The 25341-nt window shown below is 44.7% G+C and overlaps 1 protein-coding gene and 2 long non-coding RNA genes across 3 annotated transcripts in view; 1 reads left to right on the forward strand and 2 right to left on the reverse strand.

Annotated features, from left to right (window-relative positions):
• Window positions 1-5636, reverse strand: part of LOC142882826 (uncharacterized) — a 59296-nt gene extending 53660 nt beyond the window's left edge. Inside the window, exon 1 of the long non-coding RNA XR_012925976.1 lies at window positions 5506-5636. This is a non-coding gene — a long non-coding RNA (uncharacterized LOC142882826). The remainder of the gene's footprint in view (window positions 1-5505) is intronic.
• The window catches only part of LOC142882825 (gamma-glutamylaminecyclotransferase-like), a 301358-nt gene that overhangs the window by 50016 nt on the left and 226001 nt on the right, over window positions 1-25341 (reverse strand). The gene's annotated exons all lie outside the window — the stretch shown is intronic.
• The window catches only part of LOC142879155 (uncharacterized), a 46544-nt gene continuing 32025 nt past the window's right edge, over window positions 10823-25341 (forward strand). The window contains exon 1 of the long non-coding RNA XR_012925285.1: window positions 10823-10874. This is a non-coding gene — a long non-coding RNA (uncharacterized LOC142879155). The remainder of the gene's footprint in view (window positions 10875-25341) is intronic.

The following is a 25341-nucleotide window of genomic DNA, read 5'->3' on the forward strand; positions in this document are numbered from 1 at the left end:
AGCCTGAATTCTCTCCCTATTTCTCGACTTCAACCTATTTCCGTAAGAGGTGTCTAAGCTCGCTGACAAGCTACCCCCATTGCCCCACTAGCCCCCACACTGCTAGCGCTTATGAGACGTTACAAGTGGAAACCAGTAACACCAATAATGGCCACGCCACAAGATGGCGACATACACAAAGCGCCGGTGGGATTTGCTCACACAGCGGCGGAGAAAAAAGTTTTCAGACACCCCTCCAAAGATGACTCAATCCCAATTAACATTGTTCAATATTTTCAGGAGAATTTTTTTGTTTTTTGCACCAGAGTCGCACAAGCAAACAAATGGAAATGATCTTGTTGTTTATTGTCAATGTGACAAAATAATGCACTCTGGATGTGAGGCGAGGGAAGTCAATCTCGCTGAGGCACACGTGTTCAAGTGGCAGGGCGAATTCGCGAGGTGTCCGAAAACTTTTGTACCGCCATTATAAGCGAATCCAATTTGACGGTCCCCTTCTGTGCCTTCTCACATTCTCATTTCTCCGCCTGATTCTTCAACGAGCCGAGAGCATCGCCGATCTTGAACGCGCCGCCGCCGCTAATGGACGGTGTAGATTGTAGGGTCTATGTTGAGGAACGCAATAAAAAAAATAAAAAAAATGAGTGCAGGCTTTGTCTTATGAGTGGCGGGGAAGAGGAAAATGAAATGAAATGAAAATTTACTGAGATTTCCGGGTAAAAAAAAAAAAAAAGACGTGCGCGACGGTTCCCGACTCCAAAAGTCTCATCAGAAGGAGGGAATTAGAATGGAGGAGCCTTCGGGGGAGGAGAGCCGAGGAGCGGAAGCGAGCGGCGGCGGCGGCGGCGGCTTTCAGATAATTGGGCTTAAGCAAAACGATTGGGACAAAACTGTTTCTTGGCTTTTATTTTTTTCTCCCTCCACACTCATGATCACGTTTCAAATTCCCGTCCATGCTCTTGAGAAAGCAGCAAATTCCGCCTCGTCCAATTTGGCTTCAGAGGGAGATGACTGCAATTTCGCAGAGGAATTTGGGGGCGGCTGAAGAAGAACAGCGAAAAGCCGACGACGCATCGCTAAGTTATTGTTGTTGAATATTTTGGCTCAAAGGAGAAGAAGAAGAAGAAAGTGAATGAGCGAATAAATAAATAAACAAAAGAAAAAGCCATCTGTTGGCAGGAGGTGGCGGGCCGCACAGCAGAAGGCACGTTGGAAATCTCCAAATTCCGCCGCGAGTATCCAATCAATCCGAGGACGATCCAGATAAACTTGGGAAAAGAAAGGAGAATACAGAACGAGAATTAATGCTGAGGGTGTTTCTCGTCAGGAGCCGAGCAGAAGGGGGGGTGAAAGGGATTGAAATGTTTGGTGTCACTGGAAAGATCCAGGACAAGCTAAAGACCCTCACGATTAAAAACTCACAGATTTAAGACTCTAGTAGACACTGTAGAAAACATAGAAACGCGCATTTGAGAGAGGCTGGCTAATTCCGAGCCGTGTACTGCCTCTGCCAATACGAGATCACAACAGTCGTCAACCTCAGCGAAGGTTTCTCTGACGCTCCCAGAGAGGCGGACAGCCCATCAAAGTAAGAAGCAGCGGGTCAAAAATAATGAAGGCATCTCAAACTCGATTTGGCCTCTCACGTCTCAACTTGTTTAACAAGCTGATATCAAAGCGGCGGCACATTTGGACTTAATGTTATTTTTTTTTTTGGTTTTTTTTCTCCCCCTACCCTCATCAAAGCTGCGGCGGGTGTCCTTGATCCTTCCCATTTTGTGAAGTGACTGTTTTAATTAAAGCAAGAAAGATCCATAAATCATGCACTTCAAAGTTTTTCGGTCTACTTCCTCTCCTAAATTGTGTTTGTTTCTATTCAGGATTCTTTTGCACTGGCAAGTTCTTTTCTTTGACGTGGATGAATTATATATATATATATATACATATATATATATGTATATATCTATCTATCTATATATATATATATATATATACATATATATATATATATATATATATATATATATATACATATATATACATATATATATATATACATATAAACACACACAAGTATATATAAATATACATAATATACATATATATAAACACACACATATGTGTATATATATATATGTGTATATATATATACACATATATATATATGTGTATATATATATATACATATATATGTGTGTATATATACATATATACACACATATATATGTATATATATATATATGTATGTGTGTGTTTATATATACGTACATGCACGCGTGCGCACACACACACACACACACACACACACACACACACACACACACACACACACACGTGTCCTGAGTTAACTCGTGATTAATCGCGAGTTAATCGCAATTTTTTTACCCTGCTCTATATGTAACTGAACAAGATATTTCTTTTGAAGACAATAATAATCCCTTTGTGGAAATATTCTATTTTTATTTTCATTGGAACATTCCAAAACGATTACATACTTAAACTGAGATTGGGCATTTCACTGTGTTTCCCTTCATCGCTTGTGTGTGTGTGTGTGTGTGTGTGTGTGTGTGTGTGTGTGTGTGTGTGTGTGTGTGTGTGTGTGTGTGTTCCTTTCATCTCTGTCGCACTTCGATACTAGATAGTGACAAATTTAAGGTACACAAATATGATCGCATTTGTCAATCGCTGTATTTTATTTTGAAAATTAAACAGATTCTCTCGTGTTTGTTTGAGTGACTTCCCGTCCAGGTTGCGACGGCAAAATGATTGCTGCATGGCACGAGCCGGGCCACGGAGGTGTGCGCCGCTTCGAGTCTGGTGTGAACGACACCATTGGTTAAATGGTTCGACAGCCCAAATATAAACAGATAGTTATTTTTGGCAGCCTGTTTCAAATCATGTGCCACATGCTAGAAGAGTGATAGTGTCTTTGAGGGACTTCGACACCTGATTCACTTGGACTTCAATGACCAAAATCATTCATGTTTCATTGCTCCACGTGCAAAAGCGCACAGAAAAAAGCAGCAGTGCCCCCCCCCAATTTTGAGGACAAAGCAGCTGTGGTGCGACAAAATGCTCCCTGCTTTACAAAACAAACCACCAACAACACCACAAACAAACGCGGCACACAATATTTGATTTTGCACTCCCGCGCCTGAGTTGAGAAATTTTGCGAGGAGCGAGGAGGAGGAACACATTCCTCCTCGGTCAGCGTTCGAATGGAACAAAAATCCATTTATTTTGTCGGAATCCAAGGACTCGCTTCTCTTAAGCGTTGTCCCTCCTGGGCCGCCGGTGGAACAGCCTTCAGTCAGAACTCTGAAGTTTTCGCTCGTTTGAAAGGTAGGTGGCGTTTGACTTGCTCTACCGGCTCCCCGACGTCGAGTTAGAATCATAACGAGTAAATGGCTCGTAATTCATAACGGGAGGCAAAGTGTGGCTTCTCTGGAGATTCTTCCTGCGGCGACGCAGCGGAGCGGCATTATTTAACGTTTTTTCTGCCCAGTTTATCTTTTTTATTTTGTTGAGTTATAAAGAGACACCAAATTGCTTGAAGAAAAAAAAAAAAAGAAAAAAGAAAACCCCTGCTGAAAATTAAATGAATAGCCCAAAAGTCGGAAAGTGTGAGGCGTTACATTTTAGCGAGTGGTGGAGGTGGATGAGCTGAGCGTGTGCTTGCCAGACAGTCTGGTTCAGGGGCGGGCAATCTTTTTGACTAGTGGGGTCACAATGGGTTCTAAAATATGACAGAGGGGGCTGGAGCGGAAGCAGATGTTTCGGTGACCTGCCTCATAGGAAACACATCATACATCACGGGATATGTAGAAAGCATGTTGCTTTAATGAATGAACTAAAGTAAAAGTTACAACAAAATCAGTGTATTTGCAGCCCCGCGGTATTTAGCTCCTTACTGAAATTACTCTTGAAACACTGAAACAATGGATAAAATACAGCTATTTTATGACTTACTGGCTATTAATATGATTTCTTCAAGTTGGGAGGATTAAAAATCTTAACGGGCCGCATGTGTCCGCATGTCCACCGCATGTCCACCGCATGTCCACCCTCCTCAAGGTGGGGTCTGACGGGACGAGATTTGACGAGAATTGCGTCTCATGCGCTTTGCACCATGCAGTGGAAACACCTGCAAATCGCAATTGTACTTAAAACTTTAGAAAATATTGTTGTTGTTTTTTTTTTGCGAAAAACTGAAACGGAAGCACAGCTCCTGTCGTGTCAGTGTGGCTGCGCTTATGGCCACTATGAGATTGTCGCGTCGAGGCTACGGTTCCCACTGAGACAGATGTTGGCCGAGTGCGTGTGGGCGTGTGGGCGAGTACTCTCTAAATTCTTTGAATAAAATGACAGAGCGCAGGAGAAGCTGCGCTACCCTTTCTGTCTGATCCTCCACAAACACTCGAATCTCCCCCCCCGCCCCTCACCCTCCTTGATGAAGTGGGTATCCACGCGGCGCCTCCATTAGCATAACATCAAGCGGTTTGTCTATTGAAATCTTGCAGACATGCTGGTTTTTTTTATTTATCTCTCTTTTTCCCCCCGCTAAACGCTTGTTTTATGCTAATGCGGCTCATTACTTTACATCGATTGCTCGACGTGGCCGACGCAAAAGAAGGAAAAAAGAAAAAGAAAATAACTCCCTTTGCTCAATTTGCGGCGTTTTATGTTGTCGCTTCACCCTCCGATGTGTTTTTGCTGCACACGTGAAAAGTACACAATAGGTGTGATGTGCAGAGGGAGAGCGTTGCTTGGTCTCTGCGGCGAAGGTGCGGAGGACGACTCACGTTCTCACCCTTCAGAGATGTTGCAGTCGTTAGTCTGAGGAAGGTACGCAATGCTTCTGCCAGTACGCCAGACGTAAATATCAAAAAAAAAAAATGCAGCTCAAAATCCATAAAAACCTTTAAAATGGTTTCTGCTGTTGAGTGAATAAAGAGCTAAAGAGAGGCCGTCACTAGCCTGTTTCAGCTTACTTCCTATGGATTTATTAATATAATTCAATCTTATTTTTCTTCTTCTCTATAACTGCCCTTCAAAACTTACTGTACGCTTTGAAACACATTAGCAAAAAAAAAAAAGAAAAGAAAAGAAAAAAAACCCCTCAAATAACAAAAGTTAGCCACTGGTTTTGTTGTGAATACAAAGCTAACACGCTAACCCTTTCAATAATCCCCAAAGCATCTTTGGATCATAATATTGTTCCCCACTGTCCCACACAAATGACTTTAAAGGGGTTAGCTCATAGGTGAGCAAACTTTTTTTGACGCAATGGGTTCTAAAAAGTCGGAGTAGCAGAAGACGGATGGAGTGTTCTGATGACCCACCTCACAGCAGGAAAAAATATTCATTCATTCATCTTCTATACCTGCTTATTCCTATTCAGGGTCACGGGGGTCTGCTGGAGCCCCTCCCAGCTGTCTTAGGGTGAAGGTAGGGTGGCACCCTGGACAAGTCGCCAGTTCATCGCAGGGCCACATAGAAACAGACAACCATTCACACTCACATGCACACCTACGGACAATTTAGAGTCTTCAATTGACCTCACATGCATGTTTTTGGACTGTGGGAGGAAGCCGGAGAACCCGGAGAGAACCCACGCAGACACGGGGAGAACATGCAGACTCCACACAGAAAGGTCCCAGGCCCGGGCCCCCGGAATCGAACCCACGACCTTCTTGCTGTGAGGCAGGAAAAAATATAAGTGTAGAAAACATGTGCTTTAATGTAAAAATGAAAACTGGTAGGCCACAGTAGGTTCTAAAACTTGACACAGGGGGTCTATAGATGTGTATGAGGGATATGTAGATAACATATCACGTAGCTTTAATGTCAATTGAAAATGAACCAAAACAAAGTTCCAGCAAAATCAGTGTCTTTGTATTTAGCTCTTTATTGAAATGACTCTTCAGGCACTGAAATAAGGATGAAACACCGCTATTTAATGACTTACTAGACTGTTAATGTCACTTCTTCAAGTTCGGAGGGCCGGATTAAAAACCTACATATGGCCCCCGGGACATAGTTTGATTGTTGTAAGATCCCCAGACAAGGTTTGCAGCGTCCGATAGATAGGCTGGCATGCGGTGGTGGTGGGTGGGTTGAGGTTGATTGCGTGATGAGCGGTTAAGAGGCAAACACGGCGCTCTCCGCGCTGATTTGCCCAATTAGCGGCGGCGGCGGCGGCGGAGAGGCGGCACATGGTGGCGACACGATCACTGTAATCAGCCACTCTTTGTAATTGGCCACCTGACGGCCGCCTCTGTTCCAAATCACAGGCGGCGGTGCCGCCGCTAATTGCATGCAAGCGAGGCCTTTGAATGCAACGCGTCCGTCTTTTGTGCTAAAGTGTGTGTTTGTTTGTCTGTGTGTGTTTTGCTTGTTTTTTTTTTTTAAACGAGTGGCCAGATGCTAACCGCCGTGTTTCAAGTGAAAATTCTTAGTTGGACTTTGCCCTTCATTTGGAATTTGTCCTGTTTTTTTTTTTTTTTTACCCAAGTTTTGTTCGCACAAACGAGGCGGTGTCGTAGCTCAGCGTCGTCGTCGCCAGATTTTTCGCTTAAGTTTTTTTTTTTTTTTTTTTTTTTTTATATTTTAGTTTCATTTTCAATCATCAACTGGGGTCTCAACTCAAATACACAGTGGGGCCAAAATTTAAAACTCGGAAAAAAGTTGCGGGACAACATTGATATTTATTGAAAAAAATATTCCTCAATTCAAATTGCGTGCAGTTCTGCAGGCTTTTATTATTATTTATTGCGTAGTATCAAGCTTTGCTTTGTTCCATATTCAGGTTGAAGCAAAACTAATTTGGGGGTCCATATAAAAAGGTTCACTGCTATATCTGGGGTAAGATTCCCCCCCCCCCCCACTAAATGTCAATGTTGTACTGCGACTTTGTCCAAGTTTGAAATTTTGGCCCCACTGTGTATTTGAGTTTGACATCCCTGCGCCAATCCCAACCGGAAGGCGCCGCTGTTTGTCGCCACCAGGGGGCGGTTAAAGGTTGTGAGTGCGGGGCGCACCTGAAGCCAATCGCCCCAATACGCTCGCTGGCCCACCGAGGCCCAGTTCCGCCGCTTCCTTTACTTCATCATTATTATTAATATTTTTTTTAAAGTGCTGCTTCCTGGACAATGAGGTGAGGAGACAAAACGTAAAAAGAAAACAGGATGACAAAAGGGGCGGGGCGGGTGGGCGGTTCCTCTCCCCCTCACCAACCCCTCCCCTTCCCCCGTCCGTTGATTTATCCCTTCATCCCGCCGGGCAGATTCCAACCCGTCCCGGCTCGTCATCGTTACTACGCTACCCCTTTACGACCCCGCGGCCGCCGGTAATGGGCCTGTTTAGCCGCAACACCATCCGTCAGTGCCCCCCCCCCCACCCACCTTCTCACCCACCTCCCGCCCCTCCCCCAAGCCCCTTTAACGGTTCACACACACACACACACACACAGATATGTGTATATATATGTATATATATATACGTACATATATATATATATATATATATATATATATATATATATATATACATATATATATATATATATATATATATATATATATATGTATATATATATATATATATATACATATATGTATATATATATGTATATATATATATATATATATATATGTATATATATACATATGTGTGTATATGTAAACGTAACCCAAAAAGTAAGGACATTTGTGTTTGTATTATTTCTTTGATGTAACAATGCTTCTTGGAAATGAATCTTATATCGTTGGAAAGCCTGCTCTTACAAGCCACACTTGTAAGGAAGGTGCGTTTGTAGGGTGAGCAGCAGAGCTATAAGTACCCGGGCTGCGCCCATGAATAAATGTGACAAATCGTCTCTGCCGAGTCAAACAGCTTATTCTGCTGTTGCTATTGACTCTCTTATTTTGAGCTTTTGATCCACAACACCTGCACTGGAGCGTGTAAATGTGGAGGAACATGAGAATGAGAATCCTAAACAGGCTTTCCAACGATGCAAGATTTATTTCCGTGAAGCATTGTTACAACAAAGAAATAATCTACCAAACACAGACGTCCTTACGTTTTCTGTTATGTTTATTATCTGATGTCTGTTCTACTGAGGGAGCTGTAATAAGAAGTTGCTCGACTTTTTGTAGCTTGCGAGATTGAACAAGTCGGGTGGCCGAGAGGGGGGGGGGGGTGGGGGGGTGGGGGGGAGCTGGGAGTGGGTGAGTGGGGAGTGTCCGTTGCGCCCCTCTGTCTTGCTTTGCTCTGTTTTTTTTTGCATTGTCACACACGCACACACACACACACACACACACACACACACACACACACACACACACAAAGCTATCTAAAAAGCCGGGGCGATGGCGGCGATGAAAAATGTCAAGGTATCACTCGCTCGGCGGCGGCGCCATCTGCTGACATTTCCACCACCACAGATTTTTTTTTCTCTCTCTCTCTAATAAGCCGCCCACCCCCGCACAATCATTTGAGCCTTTTTTTCATTGTGTGCGTTGCAGCCAAACTATCGGGAAAACAGGCTGTTTGGAGGGACGTGGCCGGCGGCCGCTTTACAGATGGGAAAATGTCACGGGAGCGTGTGTGTGTGTGTGTGTGTGTGTGTGTGTGTGTGTGTGTGTGTGTGTGTGTGTGTGTGATCCGGGAAATTGATTAGGGCGAAAAAAGGAAAGAGAGCCACCTGGGCAAGCAGCTCCAGACTCGGCTAAACAGGGACCATTTTTCCGAAGTCGTAAAGTTTGCATAAGTTGTCATGTATGTTTTTTTGTTTTTTATTTTTGAACAATTTTTAATTATTATTACTTTCGTCGGGGTCAGCCTGTCGCCACAGCTCCTGGACGGCCCTTTTCTAGGATTTTCTCAGGAGCAATTTTTTTTTCTCCCCTCCTGCCATCCGTGAGCAAAGAGAACAGCTGGGAGACGCGGCGCAGAAAACATTTTTTTTTTGTTGAGGCCTTCAAGTTGAGAAAAAGGGATATAGACGGAATTTGTGATTTTTTTGAGGGGGAATTATTCATGAGCCTGCAGGGCTCAAGTGAAGGTTTTAACGTCTTTTCTTTCTTTCTTTCCTTCACTTGCGTCCGACGACTAGCTGAGTGCTGGCAGGAGCCTCGTCACAGCCACCAGGGGGCGTTTTTGGCGGGCGCTGTCATTCGGGCCCTCCCTTCAGACTGCGTGACCTTACAGGGCTGCCTCTCAAAAAAACGAAACAAGCAAACAAACAAACAGTATTGTCCCTAAAATACACAACTGAAGAGGCCTTCAGCCACCTTCCACAGCATTTCCTGGTACCGTCTTGGTTAGCTCGACCAAGCGCTTGCTTTCGCCTAGCCTTAGCATGGCCACAATTGACCTCACATGCATGTTTTTGGAGTGTGGGAGGAAGCCGGAGAACCCGGAGAGAACCCACGCAGACACAGGGAGAACATGCAAACTCCACACAGGAAGGTCCCAGGCCCGGGCCCCCGGAATCGAACCCACGACCTTCTTGCTGTGAGGCGGCAGCGCTAACCACTGCGCCACCGTGTCGCCCCATCCAGGATTAGTTTATATTATGGGGGTCTTGAAGGTCTTGGAACTGAAGTCGCTGACGACGTGAGGATGGAGGAGGGATCAGCGCACGTCGGCTGACATCCATGATAATCGGACATAATCCAACTCTTGAAAAAAAAGAAAAAAAAGCTTGTCTGTGGCCCCGCGACTGATTCCGCGGCCGTGACGACGATGGAAAGCCGGTCAGAAGCCATTATGTTCCGTCGGAAGGCTGGATTATCGTTGACCTCCCCTTCGCTTTTATATCTGTCCCCATTTATTTATCTATTTTGAATAAAGTTGAGCCGTCGTCCAGGCAATGGGGTCATTTTTTTTTTTAATGCAATCCAAAACAAAACAATTCAAAGATGGGCCGCGATTGGCTGCTGCATTTTTGACGTTTTTGTCTCCTACACTGAGTTCTTTCCTGCCCTTCCTGCTCGCCCTTGGCCCCCCCCACCCACCTGCCTCCGATATCGACATTTGGTGGTGGGGTTGAAGGAAGGAACCCACGCATGAATTAAATATAACAAAAATAATAATAATGAGGCTGCTGCTGCTGCTCCGTCCCTCCCCATCCAACACCCAAAATAATAGGAGGATATTACAGATAAACACGCTTGTAGATTAAATTCACCCCCCCCAATTTAAATGCCCGCGCTTTATTTATATGTAAATAAACGTTGGAGGGAAAAGGTGCGAGTTAGCAAATGAGCCGAAGAAAAAACTTTGACCCCATGACAAAAAAAAAAAAAAAAACGTTGCCGTTGGCGCCAGACAACGTAATGGTTTTTCACCCCCCCCCCACCGTGCAAATGTTCCACGACTCCTTTAATGGACTCATATGCATCAGGAAATGAGTAAATACGTACGCGCTATCTGAAAGCGGGCACTAAACGAGGGTTCTGGATTGGCTGGTGGGTGGAAATTGAATTCCACCGGTCTTAGGTTAGCTTCTTTCCTCTCCTCCGTTTATTCGCAGACAGCTTGAAGCTTTACGCGTTCAACTTTTTTTTGAAAAGTTTTTCGGGGGGGGGGGGGGGGGGGGGAATTGTCTGAGTCAGTCGGCCTGATTCTGCTGTGGGAGCCGCTTTGCCCCTCGCGAGACTGGGTCTGCCGGACCAGCTGAACATCAAGTGAGACTCTTGCTAGCCTGCGAGTGTCCTTTTGGCGGCTAGCTTTGAGCCATAGCTAACTGCCGCTAGCTGCCCAAAATGATACACGATAAACAAGTTAGCAAAGAAGTTAGGGCAAAGAAGAAACTACTGTTCAATCGTTCATTCATTCATCTTCCATGCCCGCTTCTTCCCGAGCTCAGGGTGACGGGGGTCTGCTGGAGCCTCTCCCAGCTGTCATAGGGCGAAGGCAGGGGGACACCCTGGACAAGTGGCCAGTTCTGTTCAACCGAATATGATGATTGGCTACGCGTTAGCGGCTTACTAAAGCATATAGACGTGTAGCTGGCTTCGAGCCATAGCTACACCCATTGGCTGACCTTTCAACCTTTCTCGGAAGCCGGCTCGTTTAAAGCTAGAGTGACTCCCAGCCGTCTGTCCGAGGACGACGCATTTAAAAGGAAAAAACAAACGGCCGAGCAGGGAAGAAAAAAAATCTCTGCTGCGCTTGTTTGTTTTTTTAATCCCTTTTTTTGGTCCGCTGGCTGCGCTGTAAATTATTTGGAGAACACGGGAGATAAAAGGAGCGATCCGCCCCCCCCCACTCCCACCCCTCGCCCGGGGAGCACCGCGAGAGGCGGACGGTGGCACAGATACGCGCTTCATTACGGGCGGGCAGATGGAAGAAGTCTGGAGGAGACAAACAAAGTGTCAGCCGTATGAAACTGGGACGCTGACGCTTTGAGGAAAAAAAAAGTAACAACTGAATATGTTTTATTCCAGCCACCGCAGTTGCTGCTGCTGCTGCCACCGATGCTTGTCGGCTCCTCGCGATCAGTTGCAGGTGTCCAGAGAGAAAACGAGACGGCCGTCCTTTGTGAGGCCCATTTTTCCCTTTTTTTTTTTTTTTCCTTTTCGCGCTCGCTAAAGTGTCTTGGACAAAGCAGCTCCAGGGGCAGGAAAGAAAGACTATCGTGGTGGTGGTGTGTGTGTGCGTGTGGGGAGTGGTGGTGGTGGGGGGGTGGTAGTGGTTGTTACTTAATACTGATCAAAATTTCATGCAGTGAGCATATTTTCAAAAATACAATGTTAAACAGGGTGAAATTTAGTTCCCTGTTAAAATAATAAGAATATATATACCCAATAATATATATACCCCCCCCACCCATATATATATATATATATACTGGTGATAGTTCAGATTTTTTCTGTTTTTCTATATTTTTTTATTTTTTTTATTGTGTTTGACTCCAATTCTTCAATGCAGATGAACGTCGAAAAATTCAAGTGAGTTCGGTGCGGATGTGAAAATGTATGCGTGTGTGTGTGTGTGTGTGTGTGTGTGTGTGTGTGTGGGGGGGGTGTTTCTGAGTTCTTCGCAACACGACGTCGTCTTAAAAAAATGCGGTAAACGGCGTGCGGAAACTCTAGCGTGGAAGGAAAATCCTCCACTTTAGCCGCTAATGGAGCCACTTCCTCCTCCACTTCCTCCTCCTGCACGTTTCACGCTTAACGAGCCTCGGCGAGACAGAAGGACACTTAAAAAGTGGCGCACGAAGCGCTCGCTTTTTTTTTGTCAAAGACAGAACCACTTTGCGAAACCTGAAAGTCGTAAGCTCTTTAACGCGATTCGCTGTAAATAAAGTGCGCGACGTGTTTTCCTCACTAATGCGCATAAATTAAAAAAAAAAATGCACGCTCCTCTGCCGTAATCCCTCCGAGATGACAGGATTACATTTAATGCTTGTTTTTTTTTTCTTTTTTCCGAGGCTGCTCCCGTTGTTTGTTTGTTTTTTTCCACAAATTTATTTGGCCGCCGCTGCCGACCGTCTTCTGGCCGCGTTTGTGGGTGATTGAGAAAAAAAAATTGAATAAACATCTCTCTGTGCCGCGGGCTGACGTGCGTTTATTTATTTATTTTTTTTTATATCTAAGAACGCAGATGAACGCGCTCAAAAACTGAACAAAACTTTGAAATGCAACGTCCACCCCGCGACCGTGCCGCCGCTGTTTGTCTCAGCCGCTTTAGCAACGGCGTGAAAAAGACACTAATTTAGCTCACAAATCACGCAGCGTGGAAGCTAACGAGCCATAGCTAAGCTCTACCTCGCACACGTACCCGGTGAAAATGAAGGGATAGAAATTCAATCCCGAGTGCGGCGTTGTTGTTTTTTTCTTTTTTCTTTTTCCCAACACACTCGGATAACTTATTAAAAAGAAAAAGAAAAAAAAATGCAGCAACGGCAGATTAATTCACAAAAACCGGCTCTGTAAAACATGTGGGGGTAACGGACGTATTGTCATTATATTTTTTGCTGGCGCGTGACGTGATGGGACTCTTCATTTAAATGTAAATGGAGCTCCGGTATGCACACAGTCCGGCAAGAGCTCGGACAATAGCTGTCGAGTTCACGGTCACTGGAAAATCCTGCCAGTGAAAAGAACGCTAATACTAATGACGACGAGTGTCAAACCCGACAGTAACGTCGACAACAGCCCACAGAAAAGCTATTATTCAATGAAAAACTTGACTGGACTAACACATTTTACAAGAGCACCAAATTAGATTTGCTATTTCCAGGCGAGACAGGCTTGAGCCTTCACACGGCGAGCTAACTGACAAGCTAACACGCCCTGTAGCAGCGAGTGATAAAAAACGGTGCACGTGTGATTTACAGTGTTGTCCCCGAATGCGGGGACAACACTGTAATATCCATCCATCCATCCATCCAGCCGCTTTATCCGCAGTGGGGTCGCGGGGGCAACAGTCTCAGCAGAGACACCCAGACTTCCCTGGCCTCAGTCACCTCTGGCGGGACCCCAAGGCGTTCGCAGGCCAGCCACCTGAGGCAGGCGAGGCCAAGCCGCCCTTTTCCCGGTCAAGAACCTGGTTCTGGAGTCCACGGGAAAAATTAGGACCAATCAAAGTCAGAACGGCACAGACAAGTTGATTCCGAAAAAGAAAATTGAACTAAAAATCTTGCAAGATATCTGACATTTTGCACTGAAAGGAAAAAGTGACTTTGGATGTCGTACAAAGCGGATTTTTGTCCCGTCTTGATGGAAAGTGAATTTTTTTTTTGAAAGCTGGCTTTGTTAAAACTAAACTAAGCAAAAGAAGATAAAAAAAAAATGTCTAAATTGTGACAGCCGGTAGAAGTGGCTGGTACAGGTCAACTACGCTAGTTGTTAACGTGTGGCTTTAACAAAATTATGGGAGAAGTGGAGGTTGCAAGTCGATAACAAAACAAGTTGTCGGCCTGGCAGGGCACTTCCTGTTTCTTGGAGGGTTTTTTTTTTTTTGCAAAGAATTTTTTTTTTTTTTTTTTTTTCCATGGTGTTTCCATTTTTGTTGTCCTGCAAATATATGGAAATTCTCCTACAAAAGACTCTTATTGTACTGCAGCAGTTGTTTTGCACACGGTAACAGTCAGCGAGGTACCCGTGGGCCGCCGAGGCTGCTGGGAATGAATATGCGACTGATTCATGCAGTTGTGTGTTTCCCTGCACATTGTTACACAACGTTAGCGGATCCAAAACGCATTGCAACCGAGCCAAAGTGAGACGGAGGGTTTGCCCAGTGCCTAAACACAGATTTGGGAAGAGCGGGTGCCAACATGCAACACACACACAGACACACACACACACACACACACACACACAGAAATTCATCTAAACAATAACAGAGTGAGCAACATTTTCTGCCTGACCTTCACAGAGGAGAGCTGGAATCGCGGAAAGTGTTGGCGCTGCGCGGTTCTGTTGGGCTAGCTCGTGGGAAATTCTCGGGCTCACTCGGACCCCCTGTAAATAACTGAATCAACGCTTGTTGTTCCTGGTGAGCCCATATTATTATTTGCTCTTTGGAAATTTGTCTCCCACACAAGCGCATTGCTGCAGCGTTTCATTTTGTTGCCGTAGTTTGACCATTCATGGTGTAGGAGGACGACAAGCATTTGATTGCACTCTTCATACCTCGGCGGTGGTGGCGGTCATTTGTTTGGCTCTTTCCTGGTTGCGCCCCCGCGCTCGCCACTCGTGAGCCCGGGCGGGTAAACAGGAAGATTCATTGCAGAGTGTGTAATTGCGAGGCGGGCGAATCCAGAAAAAAACAAAAACACAAATAAAGCACTCAAGAACTGGACAACAACATCGAGTGCGAGAGACACCGAAAGGACCCGCTAATTTTCCAGAAATTTCGCCCCCAAACACAGAAAACACAGTTGCACTCCAGCACTTGTTCGCTCAGCTTGCGTTCACAGGAATTTTATTTATTTTTTTGTCCAAACTTTATCCAGAGACAGTGCCAACAGCCGCCCAAGGAAGTGTGGAGGGATGGCGATGTTTGGTTTCACTGAGGAGGCCTAAAACATTCGGTTACTGCAGGGGAACGTCTGTAAAGTTACAAAATATTTCCAGTTTTTCAAAAAATGTTGTTGCTCAGCAGCCTTAATTTCTCCAAAAACCAGACAGTGCAGTGTCACTAAAAGAGTGCTGTCCTCTCAGTAGGGGCGAGGGATACAGGGGATTGATTCTTGGTTATCGCCGATACCAACACTTTGTCAAGATCATTGAATGAATTTACGATTTTGGCTTTCGTTGATTGTGATCATGGGACACAACATGATTGCAACGACTCTAGGAAGAAAAAAAAAAAACGTTTTTGCATTAATTAACTACAATACAAAAACAATTTAACACAATGAAAAATAGTAAAATAAATAAAATTCTCATTTTACGACACACCATTGTTTCAGAGAAATAAAAATCACCTTTGAAAAATGACCTACAGACCTAACAACATCAACAACACACAGTTTTGTTCGGCACATAACAAAAATATCCAATGCACAGTTGTTACTGTTTTCTTTTTTTGAGAGAAAACATTTCAATTAATCTTCCATTCCGTGTGAGCGGGTCAGCCGGCACGCTCATGAAAATCCCATTCAACATGATACAGCCGCTGTGGCTGCGGATAGAGGCTAACAGCGCCGCCGGGCGCAAACATAAATCACGTGACCGCTCGCCGTGGCTCTCCTGTCGGACGCGAAAAAGGTGAGGGCGTTTCTGGCAAAAAGAAAACAAAGGAGAGAGGGGAAAGAGAAAAAAACAAACACCTTAGCCCGAGGAGAAAATGATCTGCAGCGCGCAAATTAGCGGCACCTCGCTTGCCCTTTGCAGCAATCACGGTAATTATTAGCTGCATTACTGTAGCCGGGACAAATGTCAGTGTGATTTCTCATTGAGATAAATGTTGCCTGCGTTGGAGCAAAATAAAACCAATTAACTCCACCACCTATGGCGCCACACATTTTTCTATCTGAAAGACACTGACTGGAATGAATAAAGGCTTCTGTGGTATAGAGGTATACAGTTGCCACTGTATGAATATATGGATGGGAATAACCAGTGCGATGGTCTGATTAGATTATCTGTGTCAGTCAAGGTAAAAGGTATTTAATTAAGGTGGAAAAACGTCTCTCTTGAAAAACATTAATCAAAAGATTTTTAAAAAAAAAAGCAAAAGCAGATATTTGTTCAAGGCCAAAGAGTCTCAGAGTTTCGCATCGGATCAGCTAGTTTTTCATTCCTCCGCCTCATCCTTGAGTAAAACATTCCTGACTCCCGAGCCCGACACCGATTCACTGAGTTGAATTTCAGCCTGGAGGGTCAACTTGTTTTCCGAGTGATGGGCCATCGCCCGCACTTCCACAGGAATCACACCCACTGCAAGATCTGGCAAGCAGGTGAGGGTAATATTATGTTTCGTTTAGATGCTGACCCCTGCCCTAAGGTGACCTGAGAGTGGACAACCACAGGAAGTGGCCTTTAGTACGTTAATGACCAGATTGGTCACAGGGAAGGGAACCTTACAACATCCGGACTTTCTTATAGGAAGTTGTGCCTGCAGGCAATACCAAAAGGGGGAACATTTGACTCTCTGCCAAATAAGGACTTGCTTCCTGTCTCTGACATTAACCAGAAACCCGGTAGCAAAGGCTGCAACACCATCCAATGAGGCTGGGGTGTGGAGACCAGGCAACTGGTAGGCAGAGGGCAACTTTGGAGTTTGTTTGCATGAAGAATTTGTTTATTTTCTACTTATAAAAAGATTGGGTCAGAGATAGAATAGCAGTCAGACTTCATGCCCTGACAAAACATTGTTGATGTTAGAGTTTTGAACTCAGCCCAGAGCTCTGTATTCTTGTATCCTGAATGAATTTGTTTACTAAAGACATATTGAAATGAGCATTCTTCTCCTGAAACTTTTCATTAAACAAACGTGCAGCACGACTCAAGAAAATAATGCGATCCAACACAGGCAAGTCGGATTTCACATTTAAATCGAGCTGGAGAGCTGGCGAGCAGTCAGCGTAGAGAACGTCTGACTGTAAACTCAGGGAACATGAGGGCTTTAGGAACATGGACCATTGGGCCAATGTGCATAAGACCCTGAAACTTTTGAACACTGAACCTTGGGAACACAGGGCCATAGGACTTTGGACGAAAGGGCCTAAGTACCAAAGACCTTAGAACTTTTAAACGCAGGACCATAGCAACTAATGTCCCAAGAACTTTGGACCATAGGTCCTAGGTACCCTAGAACTTTGGAACACTCAACCGTCGTAAGACAGGATCTTGGAAACAAAGGGCCCTGGAACTTAGGGCCAAAGAGCCTAGGTAACCTAAAACTTTGGAACATAGGACCTTGGGAACCAAGGGCCCAATAAATTTTAAAATTTTAAAATTTTAAACTTTTGAACACAAAACCTTGGGAATGTAGAGCTGACCTGCCAAATTTTCGGTTAATATTGTCTAGTTGATTCTCTTTGTCACTTCATGCACACTCACTTTAATCCCATTTCCTCATGTATTTTTTTCGTGCAAGCTTTAAAAGGATTTGCACAACCTTAAGATGGAGGCCAGCGCTTCTATTAAGATTCAATGACATGACACGTCGATTTTGTGCTTTAGGTTCTTTTCCCCTGCGCCAGCCCAAAGCAGAAACAACCCTGAACTTTGCCTCGGCGCGGACAATCTAACAAGCACAAGAATCATGAGGTCAAGTGGTGTGAAAGCCAAGACGCCGAAGCGAAGGCCATTACTGTTTAATGCCTGCTGTCCTCATGAATCAGCGCCATCACCCACCCCACCCACCCACCCCCGCAGTGTGGAATCATGGGAAGTGTTGAGGGAGGGAGAGGACGGGTTACAAGTTTCCTCCCCAAAGGGCCTTTTTCTCAGTCTGGCTCCCCAAGGTGAACATCCTATTAACCCCACTGTGTTTGTGCAGAGACAGATCGCTTCATTTGAGTGCCAATGGACCAGAAGGCCTCTTTTGGAAAGAGACTGACTCCACCATGTGCACTCACACACACACACACACACACACACACACACACGCATGTGTGCGCTCATTTTGAGAGCACTGGAGCAGCCACGAAAGGCAGATAATCGACCCTTTGTCTCCCACATGAAACATGTACATCTAAAGAGGTGCCGTGGCCAACATCAATACCGACCACGGCAGGGTTTCTGTTTCCCTCTCCCGCCGCCGCCCCGTGGTCCGCCTGTCCAGTATTAAATCATGGCGGGGGCAGGTTCTGTGTATTGGAAACGACAATTGACAGTCGAGCTTTCCTAATCTCAGAAGAGTCAGGTCCCGCCGTTTCACTTCCTTTTGTTAATGAAATAAAAAAATTAAAGCGGAAACCCTCCCGCTCTGTCACTCGCCGGCTCAGAAATTATTTAAGGTAGCAAGGCTCACACCCATGTTGGTTTTTTTTTAACCAATGATTTGACTTAAAACTACAGACGAGTTCTGAGATAAGGTTCTCCATCAAAAAAAAACCCCCACCCGTACGCACAACAATGGTCTACAACTACAACTGTGAGTTAGCTCTACTGATTTTAGCTCTGCTGACTTTTTGATATGTCGACTATGTGCGTTCACAGAGCTGCACAATCTGCAACCTTAATGTGGTCTCTGCGCTCAGAAACTCGGCTCAGAGTTAGAGTTTCGAGAGTCCTTAGAGAGGTTTTTTTCTTATTTTTTTTTTTTTTTTAAAATAACTTTTCATGAAGCAAAATGAAAAAAAGAACAGGATCAAATTTTTTTTCTTTTCAATTAAAAAGTAGAAATTCAAAGTTTTTTTTCCCCGATAATAACAAAGTTGCCACCCGGCTCCTTTATTTGACACTTTTGTGTGGTCCCCGCAAAAAAGGATTGGAACTGGTTTAACCTCCCTTCACAGGCGGATAATGAAGCGACCTTCAAGCTCTGCGCCCTCGTGTTTGATTTTGATTGGCCAGAAAACTCTGGAGAAAGAACATCAGAGAAATTTGACTTTTGATTTGACTATTTTTTCTTTTGGTCTCTTGGTTGCTGCCCACACAGCTCAGTGCAGTGTTCCTCTTAAATAGAGCAAACGGTTCCGTATAAAAGAAGCGGATAAGAGCCCAGGATGTTTTGTTTTGTTTCCTGCTGCCGGTTGCCAAGCGCGTCGTCGCAAATGGCGAAACAAGCCCCCGCGGCATCCCTGGTGGCGTCACGGCCAGCTTACACGTGCCCGCGTATTACCAACGCGCAGTGGACTCTGCAACGGGGGCGGCCGAGCGGCGGGTAATGAGAGTGTAGCTTCGATTTTTCATACCTTAGCTGCCCGTCAGGAGCCTCATTATCCCGGCTTCCAACCACCGGGCCGGCCTTGTTATCCTCAAGTCCTGCCTATTGTCTCGTGTCATATTATCAGGCCTCGACCGCGGCTATTCATAGCGACTCCAACCGAATTCCATGACAGCAAAAGCACCTGTAAGGGTTCACGCTGGCGGACGTGCAACCCTCAAATCGCCTGTTGCAGCCCTCAACCGGACGCACCGCCTATGATTGGGGGTCCAACGATCACAACCCTGTGGCATAGCGTGAGCTAACAAAGTTGACATTTAAAAGAATGACTAGAATTCCTTTGTTCCTGTGTCTGATGGCTAATGGTGCTAACTACGCTACCAGTCAAAAGTTTTGACACGCCTTCTAATGCAATGTTTTCTGTCTCTGTTACAGTCTTCAGTGTAGATACATGCTAAAGAATCAAATATCTGAGCAAGATATATTGCATTATTTAACAAAAACAACCTGGTAAATAACTCTAAATATGTTTGACATAAAGGCACTGCTATTTTTAACAATCAAAAAGTTAAAATTTCACACTTTTTGTTCACTACATAATTCCATATGTGATCATTCATAGATTTAATGCCTTCATTGAGAATCTACACTGTAAATAGCCATGAAAATGAAAAAGAAACCAAACTTTGACAGGTAGCGTCAGTGGCAGACTGTTGCTCTTGTTCGCTAGCTCTGTGCTAATTTTGAAGCACTAAAATGAGATGATCATTGACACTACGATTGACGCACTACAAAGCTTTTTTGATGACGCCATAAACAGACCAAGTGGTCACCAAATAGTGCAACATCGCACAGCAAGTCACTGTGTTATATTCCGACTCTGCATCGTCCTAGTTTTTTACTTGTATCCATCAAGATATTAACTAACATTTAAAGCACCCAACAAAGCGCAGGGTGAAAAAGTCAAAGTTAGCAACCGCTCAGGTTTGCATTTGTGCGAAACACAAAGATTTCGTAAATGGAGCGCCAAGGTTTGTCTGAATCCTTTCGGAATGTCTTTTGGATGACGGAAAAGGCCGGACACAGTAGATGTTCAAAGGGGAGTGTTGACAATTGAGCAGATCTTCAAATGAACGGCTTAAAATAAGATGCCGACTTCATTAAGGCCATTTTGAATCAAATTAATCCCTAAACTGGCGTGTAATTAGCCGCCGCGGGTTTCTTTCATTTTTAGCTCTCAAAGGGAAAAGTTTACTCCGAACTTTTGATGGAGCGATTCAAAGAAATGAAGGATTTTTATTTTGGAATATCCTCACAATTAGCCCACAGTGCCGACAGGAGTCTTGTTGCGCCAGTCCTGCCGTCATTGTTGCGCAAAAGAAGCTTTGAAAAATGGCTCCGCCTCTAGATGTCACTGTGTTTTCCACGCTGGGCCATTGACGGAGCAAAACTCGAAGAATATTCAACAGCAGCTGTAGCAAATTAAGACTAATGGGCTGACTTTTTATTTCCCGCCTCCCAAATGAAAAGTAAAAGCTCTGTCTCGCCCTCGCAACACTCTATGTATCTTGCGACTAAACCCTTCTCTTACGCTATCGATTTGGCAGAAATAACAGAGGCCAGATGAAAGCCTTCCAACAGCAACCTGACTGCAGAGCCCACCTAAACCCCGCCCCGCTACCTTTTGCACCCCCCAGCAACGGAAAAAATTCGATATTTGATGGATGGACCGGGGACCCCCCCGACGTCGGCGTTCCCTTGTGATAATTTGTGTACTTTGATGGATTTTGTGAGCAACAACCTTCTCAGTCCCTCCGCTGCTGGGCTGGAGGGGAGGAGATTCTTTACTCGATGGCTTTTCTTGATGGCTTCATTTGACATATTTGCCGTCAAATAATATCACTGTCCGAAACGTCACATTTGTTTTTCCGGCCGGTGATTTATTTCAATGCTCCGCCCTCTTTTGAGCCCAAACAATCACACCTCCTCTTCCTTCTCCTCAGTTCAAAAAAGTTTTCCCCTGATGTTTGTATCGAATGCCTGCTCGGTTCCCAGATTTCGCTTTTGGGCCAAACCGGTTCAATCTCTTGCAACTGCACCAGCAAAGTGGGTCATCCGGACTACGCCCCACTCTACTTCCTGTGCCTAAAACCCCTAAACCCTGGTTCCGTACCGGCCCCGCGGGGAAACTGGTACATTTACTCCATTCCCCCCCCCTTTTCAGAGCCGCCCACCGATGACTTAAATTAGCGTACCTTCATTTGAGCGGCACTCAGACTGGCTGCCTCGCTTGATGAAATCCTTTTTACTCTGAGCTTTCATAATAAAGTATATGAGGCATTAAGAGAGGTATTCTGGGGGCGCCGAGCCTGGCTCGTTGAAAACCATCATATCCAGCGAGAGAAAATGCCCCACTTGGCATTCATCGGGGTTTTAAAGCCTCCTCCTTGTCGCCGCCGTCGTCGTGGTGAGAAAAGAGGATTTAATTAAACAAAAGGCAGAAAAACGGAGAAAAAAAACACAACGATTTCTTTAATGCCTGCAGCGTTATCGCAAACGGGTCGGTCGGAGCGGCTCGGCAAAACCGGTCTTTGCGCTCGGGATGAAATTTTCCGAATGTGAAGAGTTTGGAAAAACAAGCGGGTGGCATCGTAAGGCCACGACGCAATGAGAACGAACCCTGTCTTTTTTTTTTATTCGTGGTAGCTGGGCACCACAGGCAGAACCCTGCAACTTCCAGTCCAATTAGGAAAGGCATTCATTACCCATCCACCTATCACCCCCCCCCCCTCACCCCCCACCCACCATCCCACCCTCCCCAATCCCAGTCTGGGAGAAAACGCCTTGTCACAAACAATTAAGCCAATCAAGGCAGAGGCTAATGGAATTAAGGCCCTGTGACAACGCGGCATTTGTAGCGCAACGGCGAGGGAGTCAAGACTTATTGACTCTTGTCTTTTCCCTTTATTTAATGTCCCCCCTCACAATTCAGACCCTTCTGCTCCTCCTACATCACCCTCTACCCCTGCCAGTCAAAGGGGGGGGCAAACAATGGCCCGGGGGCCATGTGTGGCCTGTTAATCTTTTTAATCCGGCCTACCGAACTCGAAGAAATGTTATAGTAAGTTTATAAATATATAAACTATAATATATAAAGTTTATAGTAAGAAGTGGTAAGAACTTTTTTAAGTTAAGTTAATTTTGTTGTAATGTTTTGGTTCATTTTCAATTGACATTAAAGCAGGTTTTCCACATCGCATGATATATTTTTTCTCTAAGGAGGTGGGTCACCAAAACACTCCATCCATCTGCTGCTGCTGCTTTAAGTCACAAAATAACTGTATCATTTTTTCGGTGTTTTAAGAGTCATTTCAATAAAGAGCTAAATACCGTGGGACTTCAAAGACACATACTTTGTTGTAACTTTGCTTTGGTTCATTTTCAGTTGACATTAAAGGTACATGATATGTTTTCTACATATCCCTCATACATATTTAAAGGCCCCTATGTCTAATTTTGAACTTATTGTGTCCCACCAGTCAAAACGTTTGCCCACCCGTGGGCTAGCGGGAACGAACGGCAAAAAAGGTATTAAGACGCTCGTATCTGTCGAACGCAGGCGGCCCCGATGTGGCACCGCTCATCCTTCAACTGTGCCACGTGCATTAAAACCTGACCCCCAGACCCCTGCCGCCGCTCAAACCGATCCTCGCATTTCCAACCCACGTATCGGCCGTACAACAGATCCTTTTAATTGGATACAGGGAGGATTAATGAATGAATTACACGCTGTAATGATGCCCGCTGGGTAGCGGCGGCCTCACTAGGTGCCCCTCTCGGCAGGAAGGTCAGTAGTGGAAAGGGGTCAGCGATGGGAAAAAACATTTGTCCTGGGAGTTGAAGGAGCTAACTGAGTGAATCCCTGCCCCCAAAAAAAAATTAATACAAGATGTTGGCCTTTGACCCCGTAGTTTGTGCCATTCGCCATAGGGGAACCCTTGTAAACACGACAGTCAGAGGCTGCTAAATCAAGACAGGCTAATGAACAGCAAACATGCAAAAGAAATGACCGCAGGATGTTTGATTGGGCGCTTGCAAAAAAAAAATCAAACACCAAATGCTACAAAAACAGGCTGTCTACACTTTTAAGCGTTTGTCGGAAATCACTCTAAACTTTTAACAATAATAGTAGTATTTTCCAAGGGGCAACCAAATAGCAGCGTAACGTACAGACCCGAAAGCAGCTAGCCACTTAGCCGCAAAACATCGGTGAAAGACCAGGCTAACCTAGTGTGCGTTCAAAGCGAGATCTGAGCTTTTCCTCTTGCCATTCGTAAAGCACTCAAATGTCTTGTTGTACTCAAAATGTCATTTAAAAATCAATGTTGCTCCTGTGCTAATTTTAGCAAATCTGTGCTGCTCTCTTCCACGATGCTGGAGCCGCATCTCGAGTGCAAAAAAAACAGAATCACTTGGGAGCTGGTGGGTTGAAAGGTTAAGGCCTCGAAAGAAGCTGCTGCTGCTGTTTTGTTTTGCTCTCTTCTCAATTAACTGTCCAGTAGGAGCCAAAGTAAAGAGCGTTTAATACACCGTAAATACATAGAGCCGGACTCACGCTAGCGTCCACTTGCGGGATTCTCCCGTACTCAGCCTCCAGGGCGCACACTCACATGGCCTCCAAGGTTTGGCTTATTTCTCAGCTCCCACAAAACCACAAAGATGATTAAGATTCTCGCCGGGCCTTGTTGTCACATGGGCGCTACTTAACGACGTGACCCAACCCGGAGCTGTTTTCTTTAATGTAATGCAAATAGGAAGTGGGTGATGGTGGGCCGGGGGGGATAAATAGAAATTAGACTTGTGAATTCATGCAGAAACGCCTCGAAAATGCTTTTAAAATGCACTAAATAGTCAGAATAGTGGGAAGCAAATACACCTGTGGATGAGGAATGTTAAAGTCCTGCCTTGAATGAACAGCCGTCCGATTTCTTCTTGAGTTGAGACCAACAAAGTTGCTAACTTGGTACCTTGCTAAAGCGGCACAGAGGAAGTTGTACATTCCTGTTTTATTTTTTTATCTGTTTATTTTTTCCACTGTGTTGGCTGTGCCAAGATTTTGTCTGGAAAGTATCTTTCTGACTTTAGAGGGAACTGTAGTTGTGTCCAGCTAAACAATCACCATGATTTTGGTTTTGTATTTCAGGCTGATTTGAGCCTTGAAAAATTCAAAGATTAAAATAATAATAATAATAATAATTTAAAAAAAAATTCCCCCGCCCTTTATACACTGCCTTTTCCTCAAATTAGTTTGAAATCACGACACACAAATGTAATGTTTTGTTTTTGTGTTGCTTTTTTTTTTGGTCGTGGGTGCATCCATGTTGCTTTAGCTGTAGGTGCTTATGTTACATTTGTGTTACATTTAACGTTTCTTTGGAGATGCTTTAATTTTCAATTTCCTAATTTGATCCAATTTGGTTTGATTTGATCAAATTTCAGTTAAACAAAAGTATTTTTGTATCAAACTCAATTCATGGTGTGTTCTTCTCGGCCACTTTGACCTGCGAGCCGGGTTCATAGCAGAACGAGGTGGGGCGGGAGGGGTCTCGCCCAGCAGGGTCCCCTATTTGCCCAACAGGGGTTGCAAACTACGGCTCGGGGACCATATGTGGCCGTTAAGCTTTTTAATCTAACTCGCCGAACTAGAAGAAATTATGTTAATAGTAAGTCACTAATCAAATAGCTGTAGTTCATCCATTTTTTAAGTGTTTTAGGAGTCATTTCAATGAAGAACTAAACACCATGGGGCTTTGAAGACACATTTTAATGTAATGCTTTTGTTCATTTTCAATTGACAATAAAGCACACGTTTACTACACATCCATGATATAGTTATTCCTCCAGTGAGGCGGCTCACCAAAACACTCCATCCATCTGCTTCTGCTTTGGCCCCCTTTGTCGAATTTTAGAACCCACTGTGGCCCCGCCAGTCAAATAGTTTGCCCACCCCTGAGATAGACTCTCAGAGTCTGATACTTTCCCATA

This window comes from Nelusetta ayraudi, unplaced genomic scaffold, assembly GCF_046127955.1.
Source record: "Nelusetta ayraudi isolate G7.1 ecotype Tasmania unplaced genomic scaffold, CSIRO-AGI_Nayr_v1 ptg000006l, whole genome shotgun sequence".
Lineage (NCBI taxonomy): Eukaryota > Metazoa > Chordata > Actinopteri > Tetraodontiformes > Monacanthidae > Nelusetta > Nelusetta ayraudi.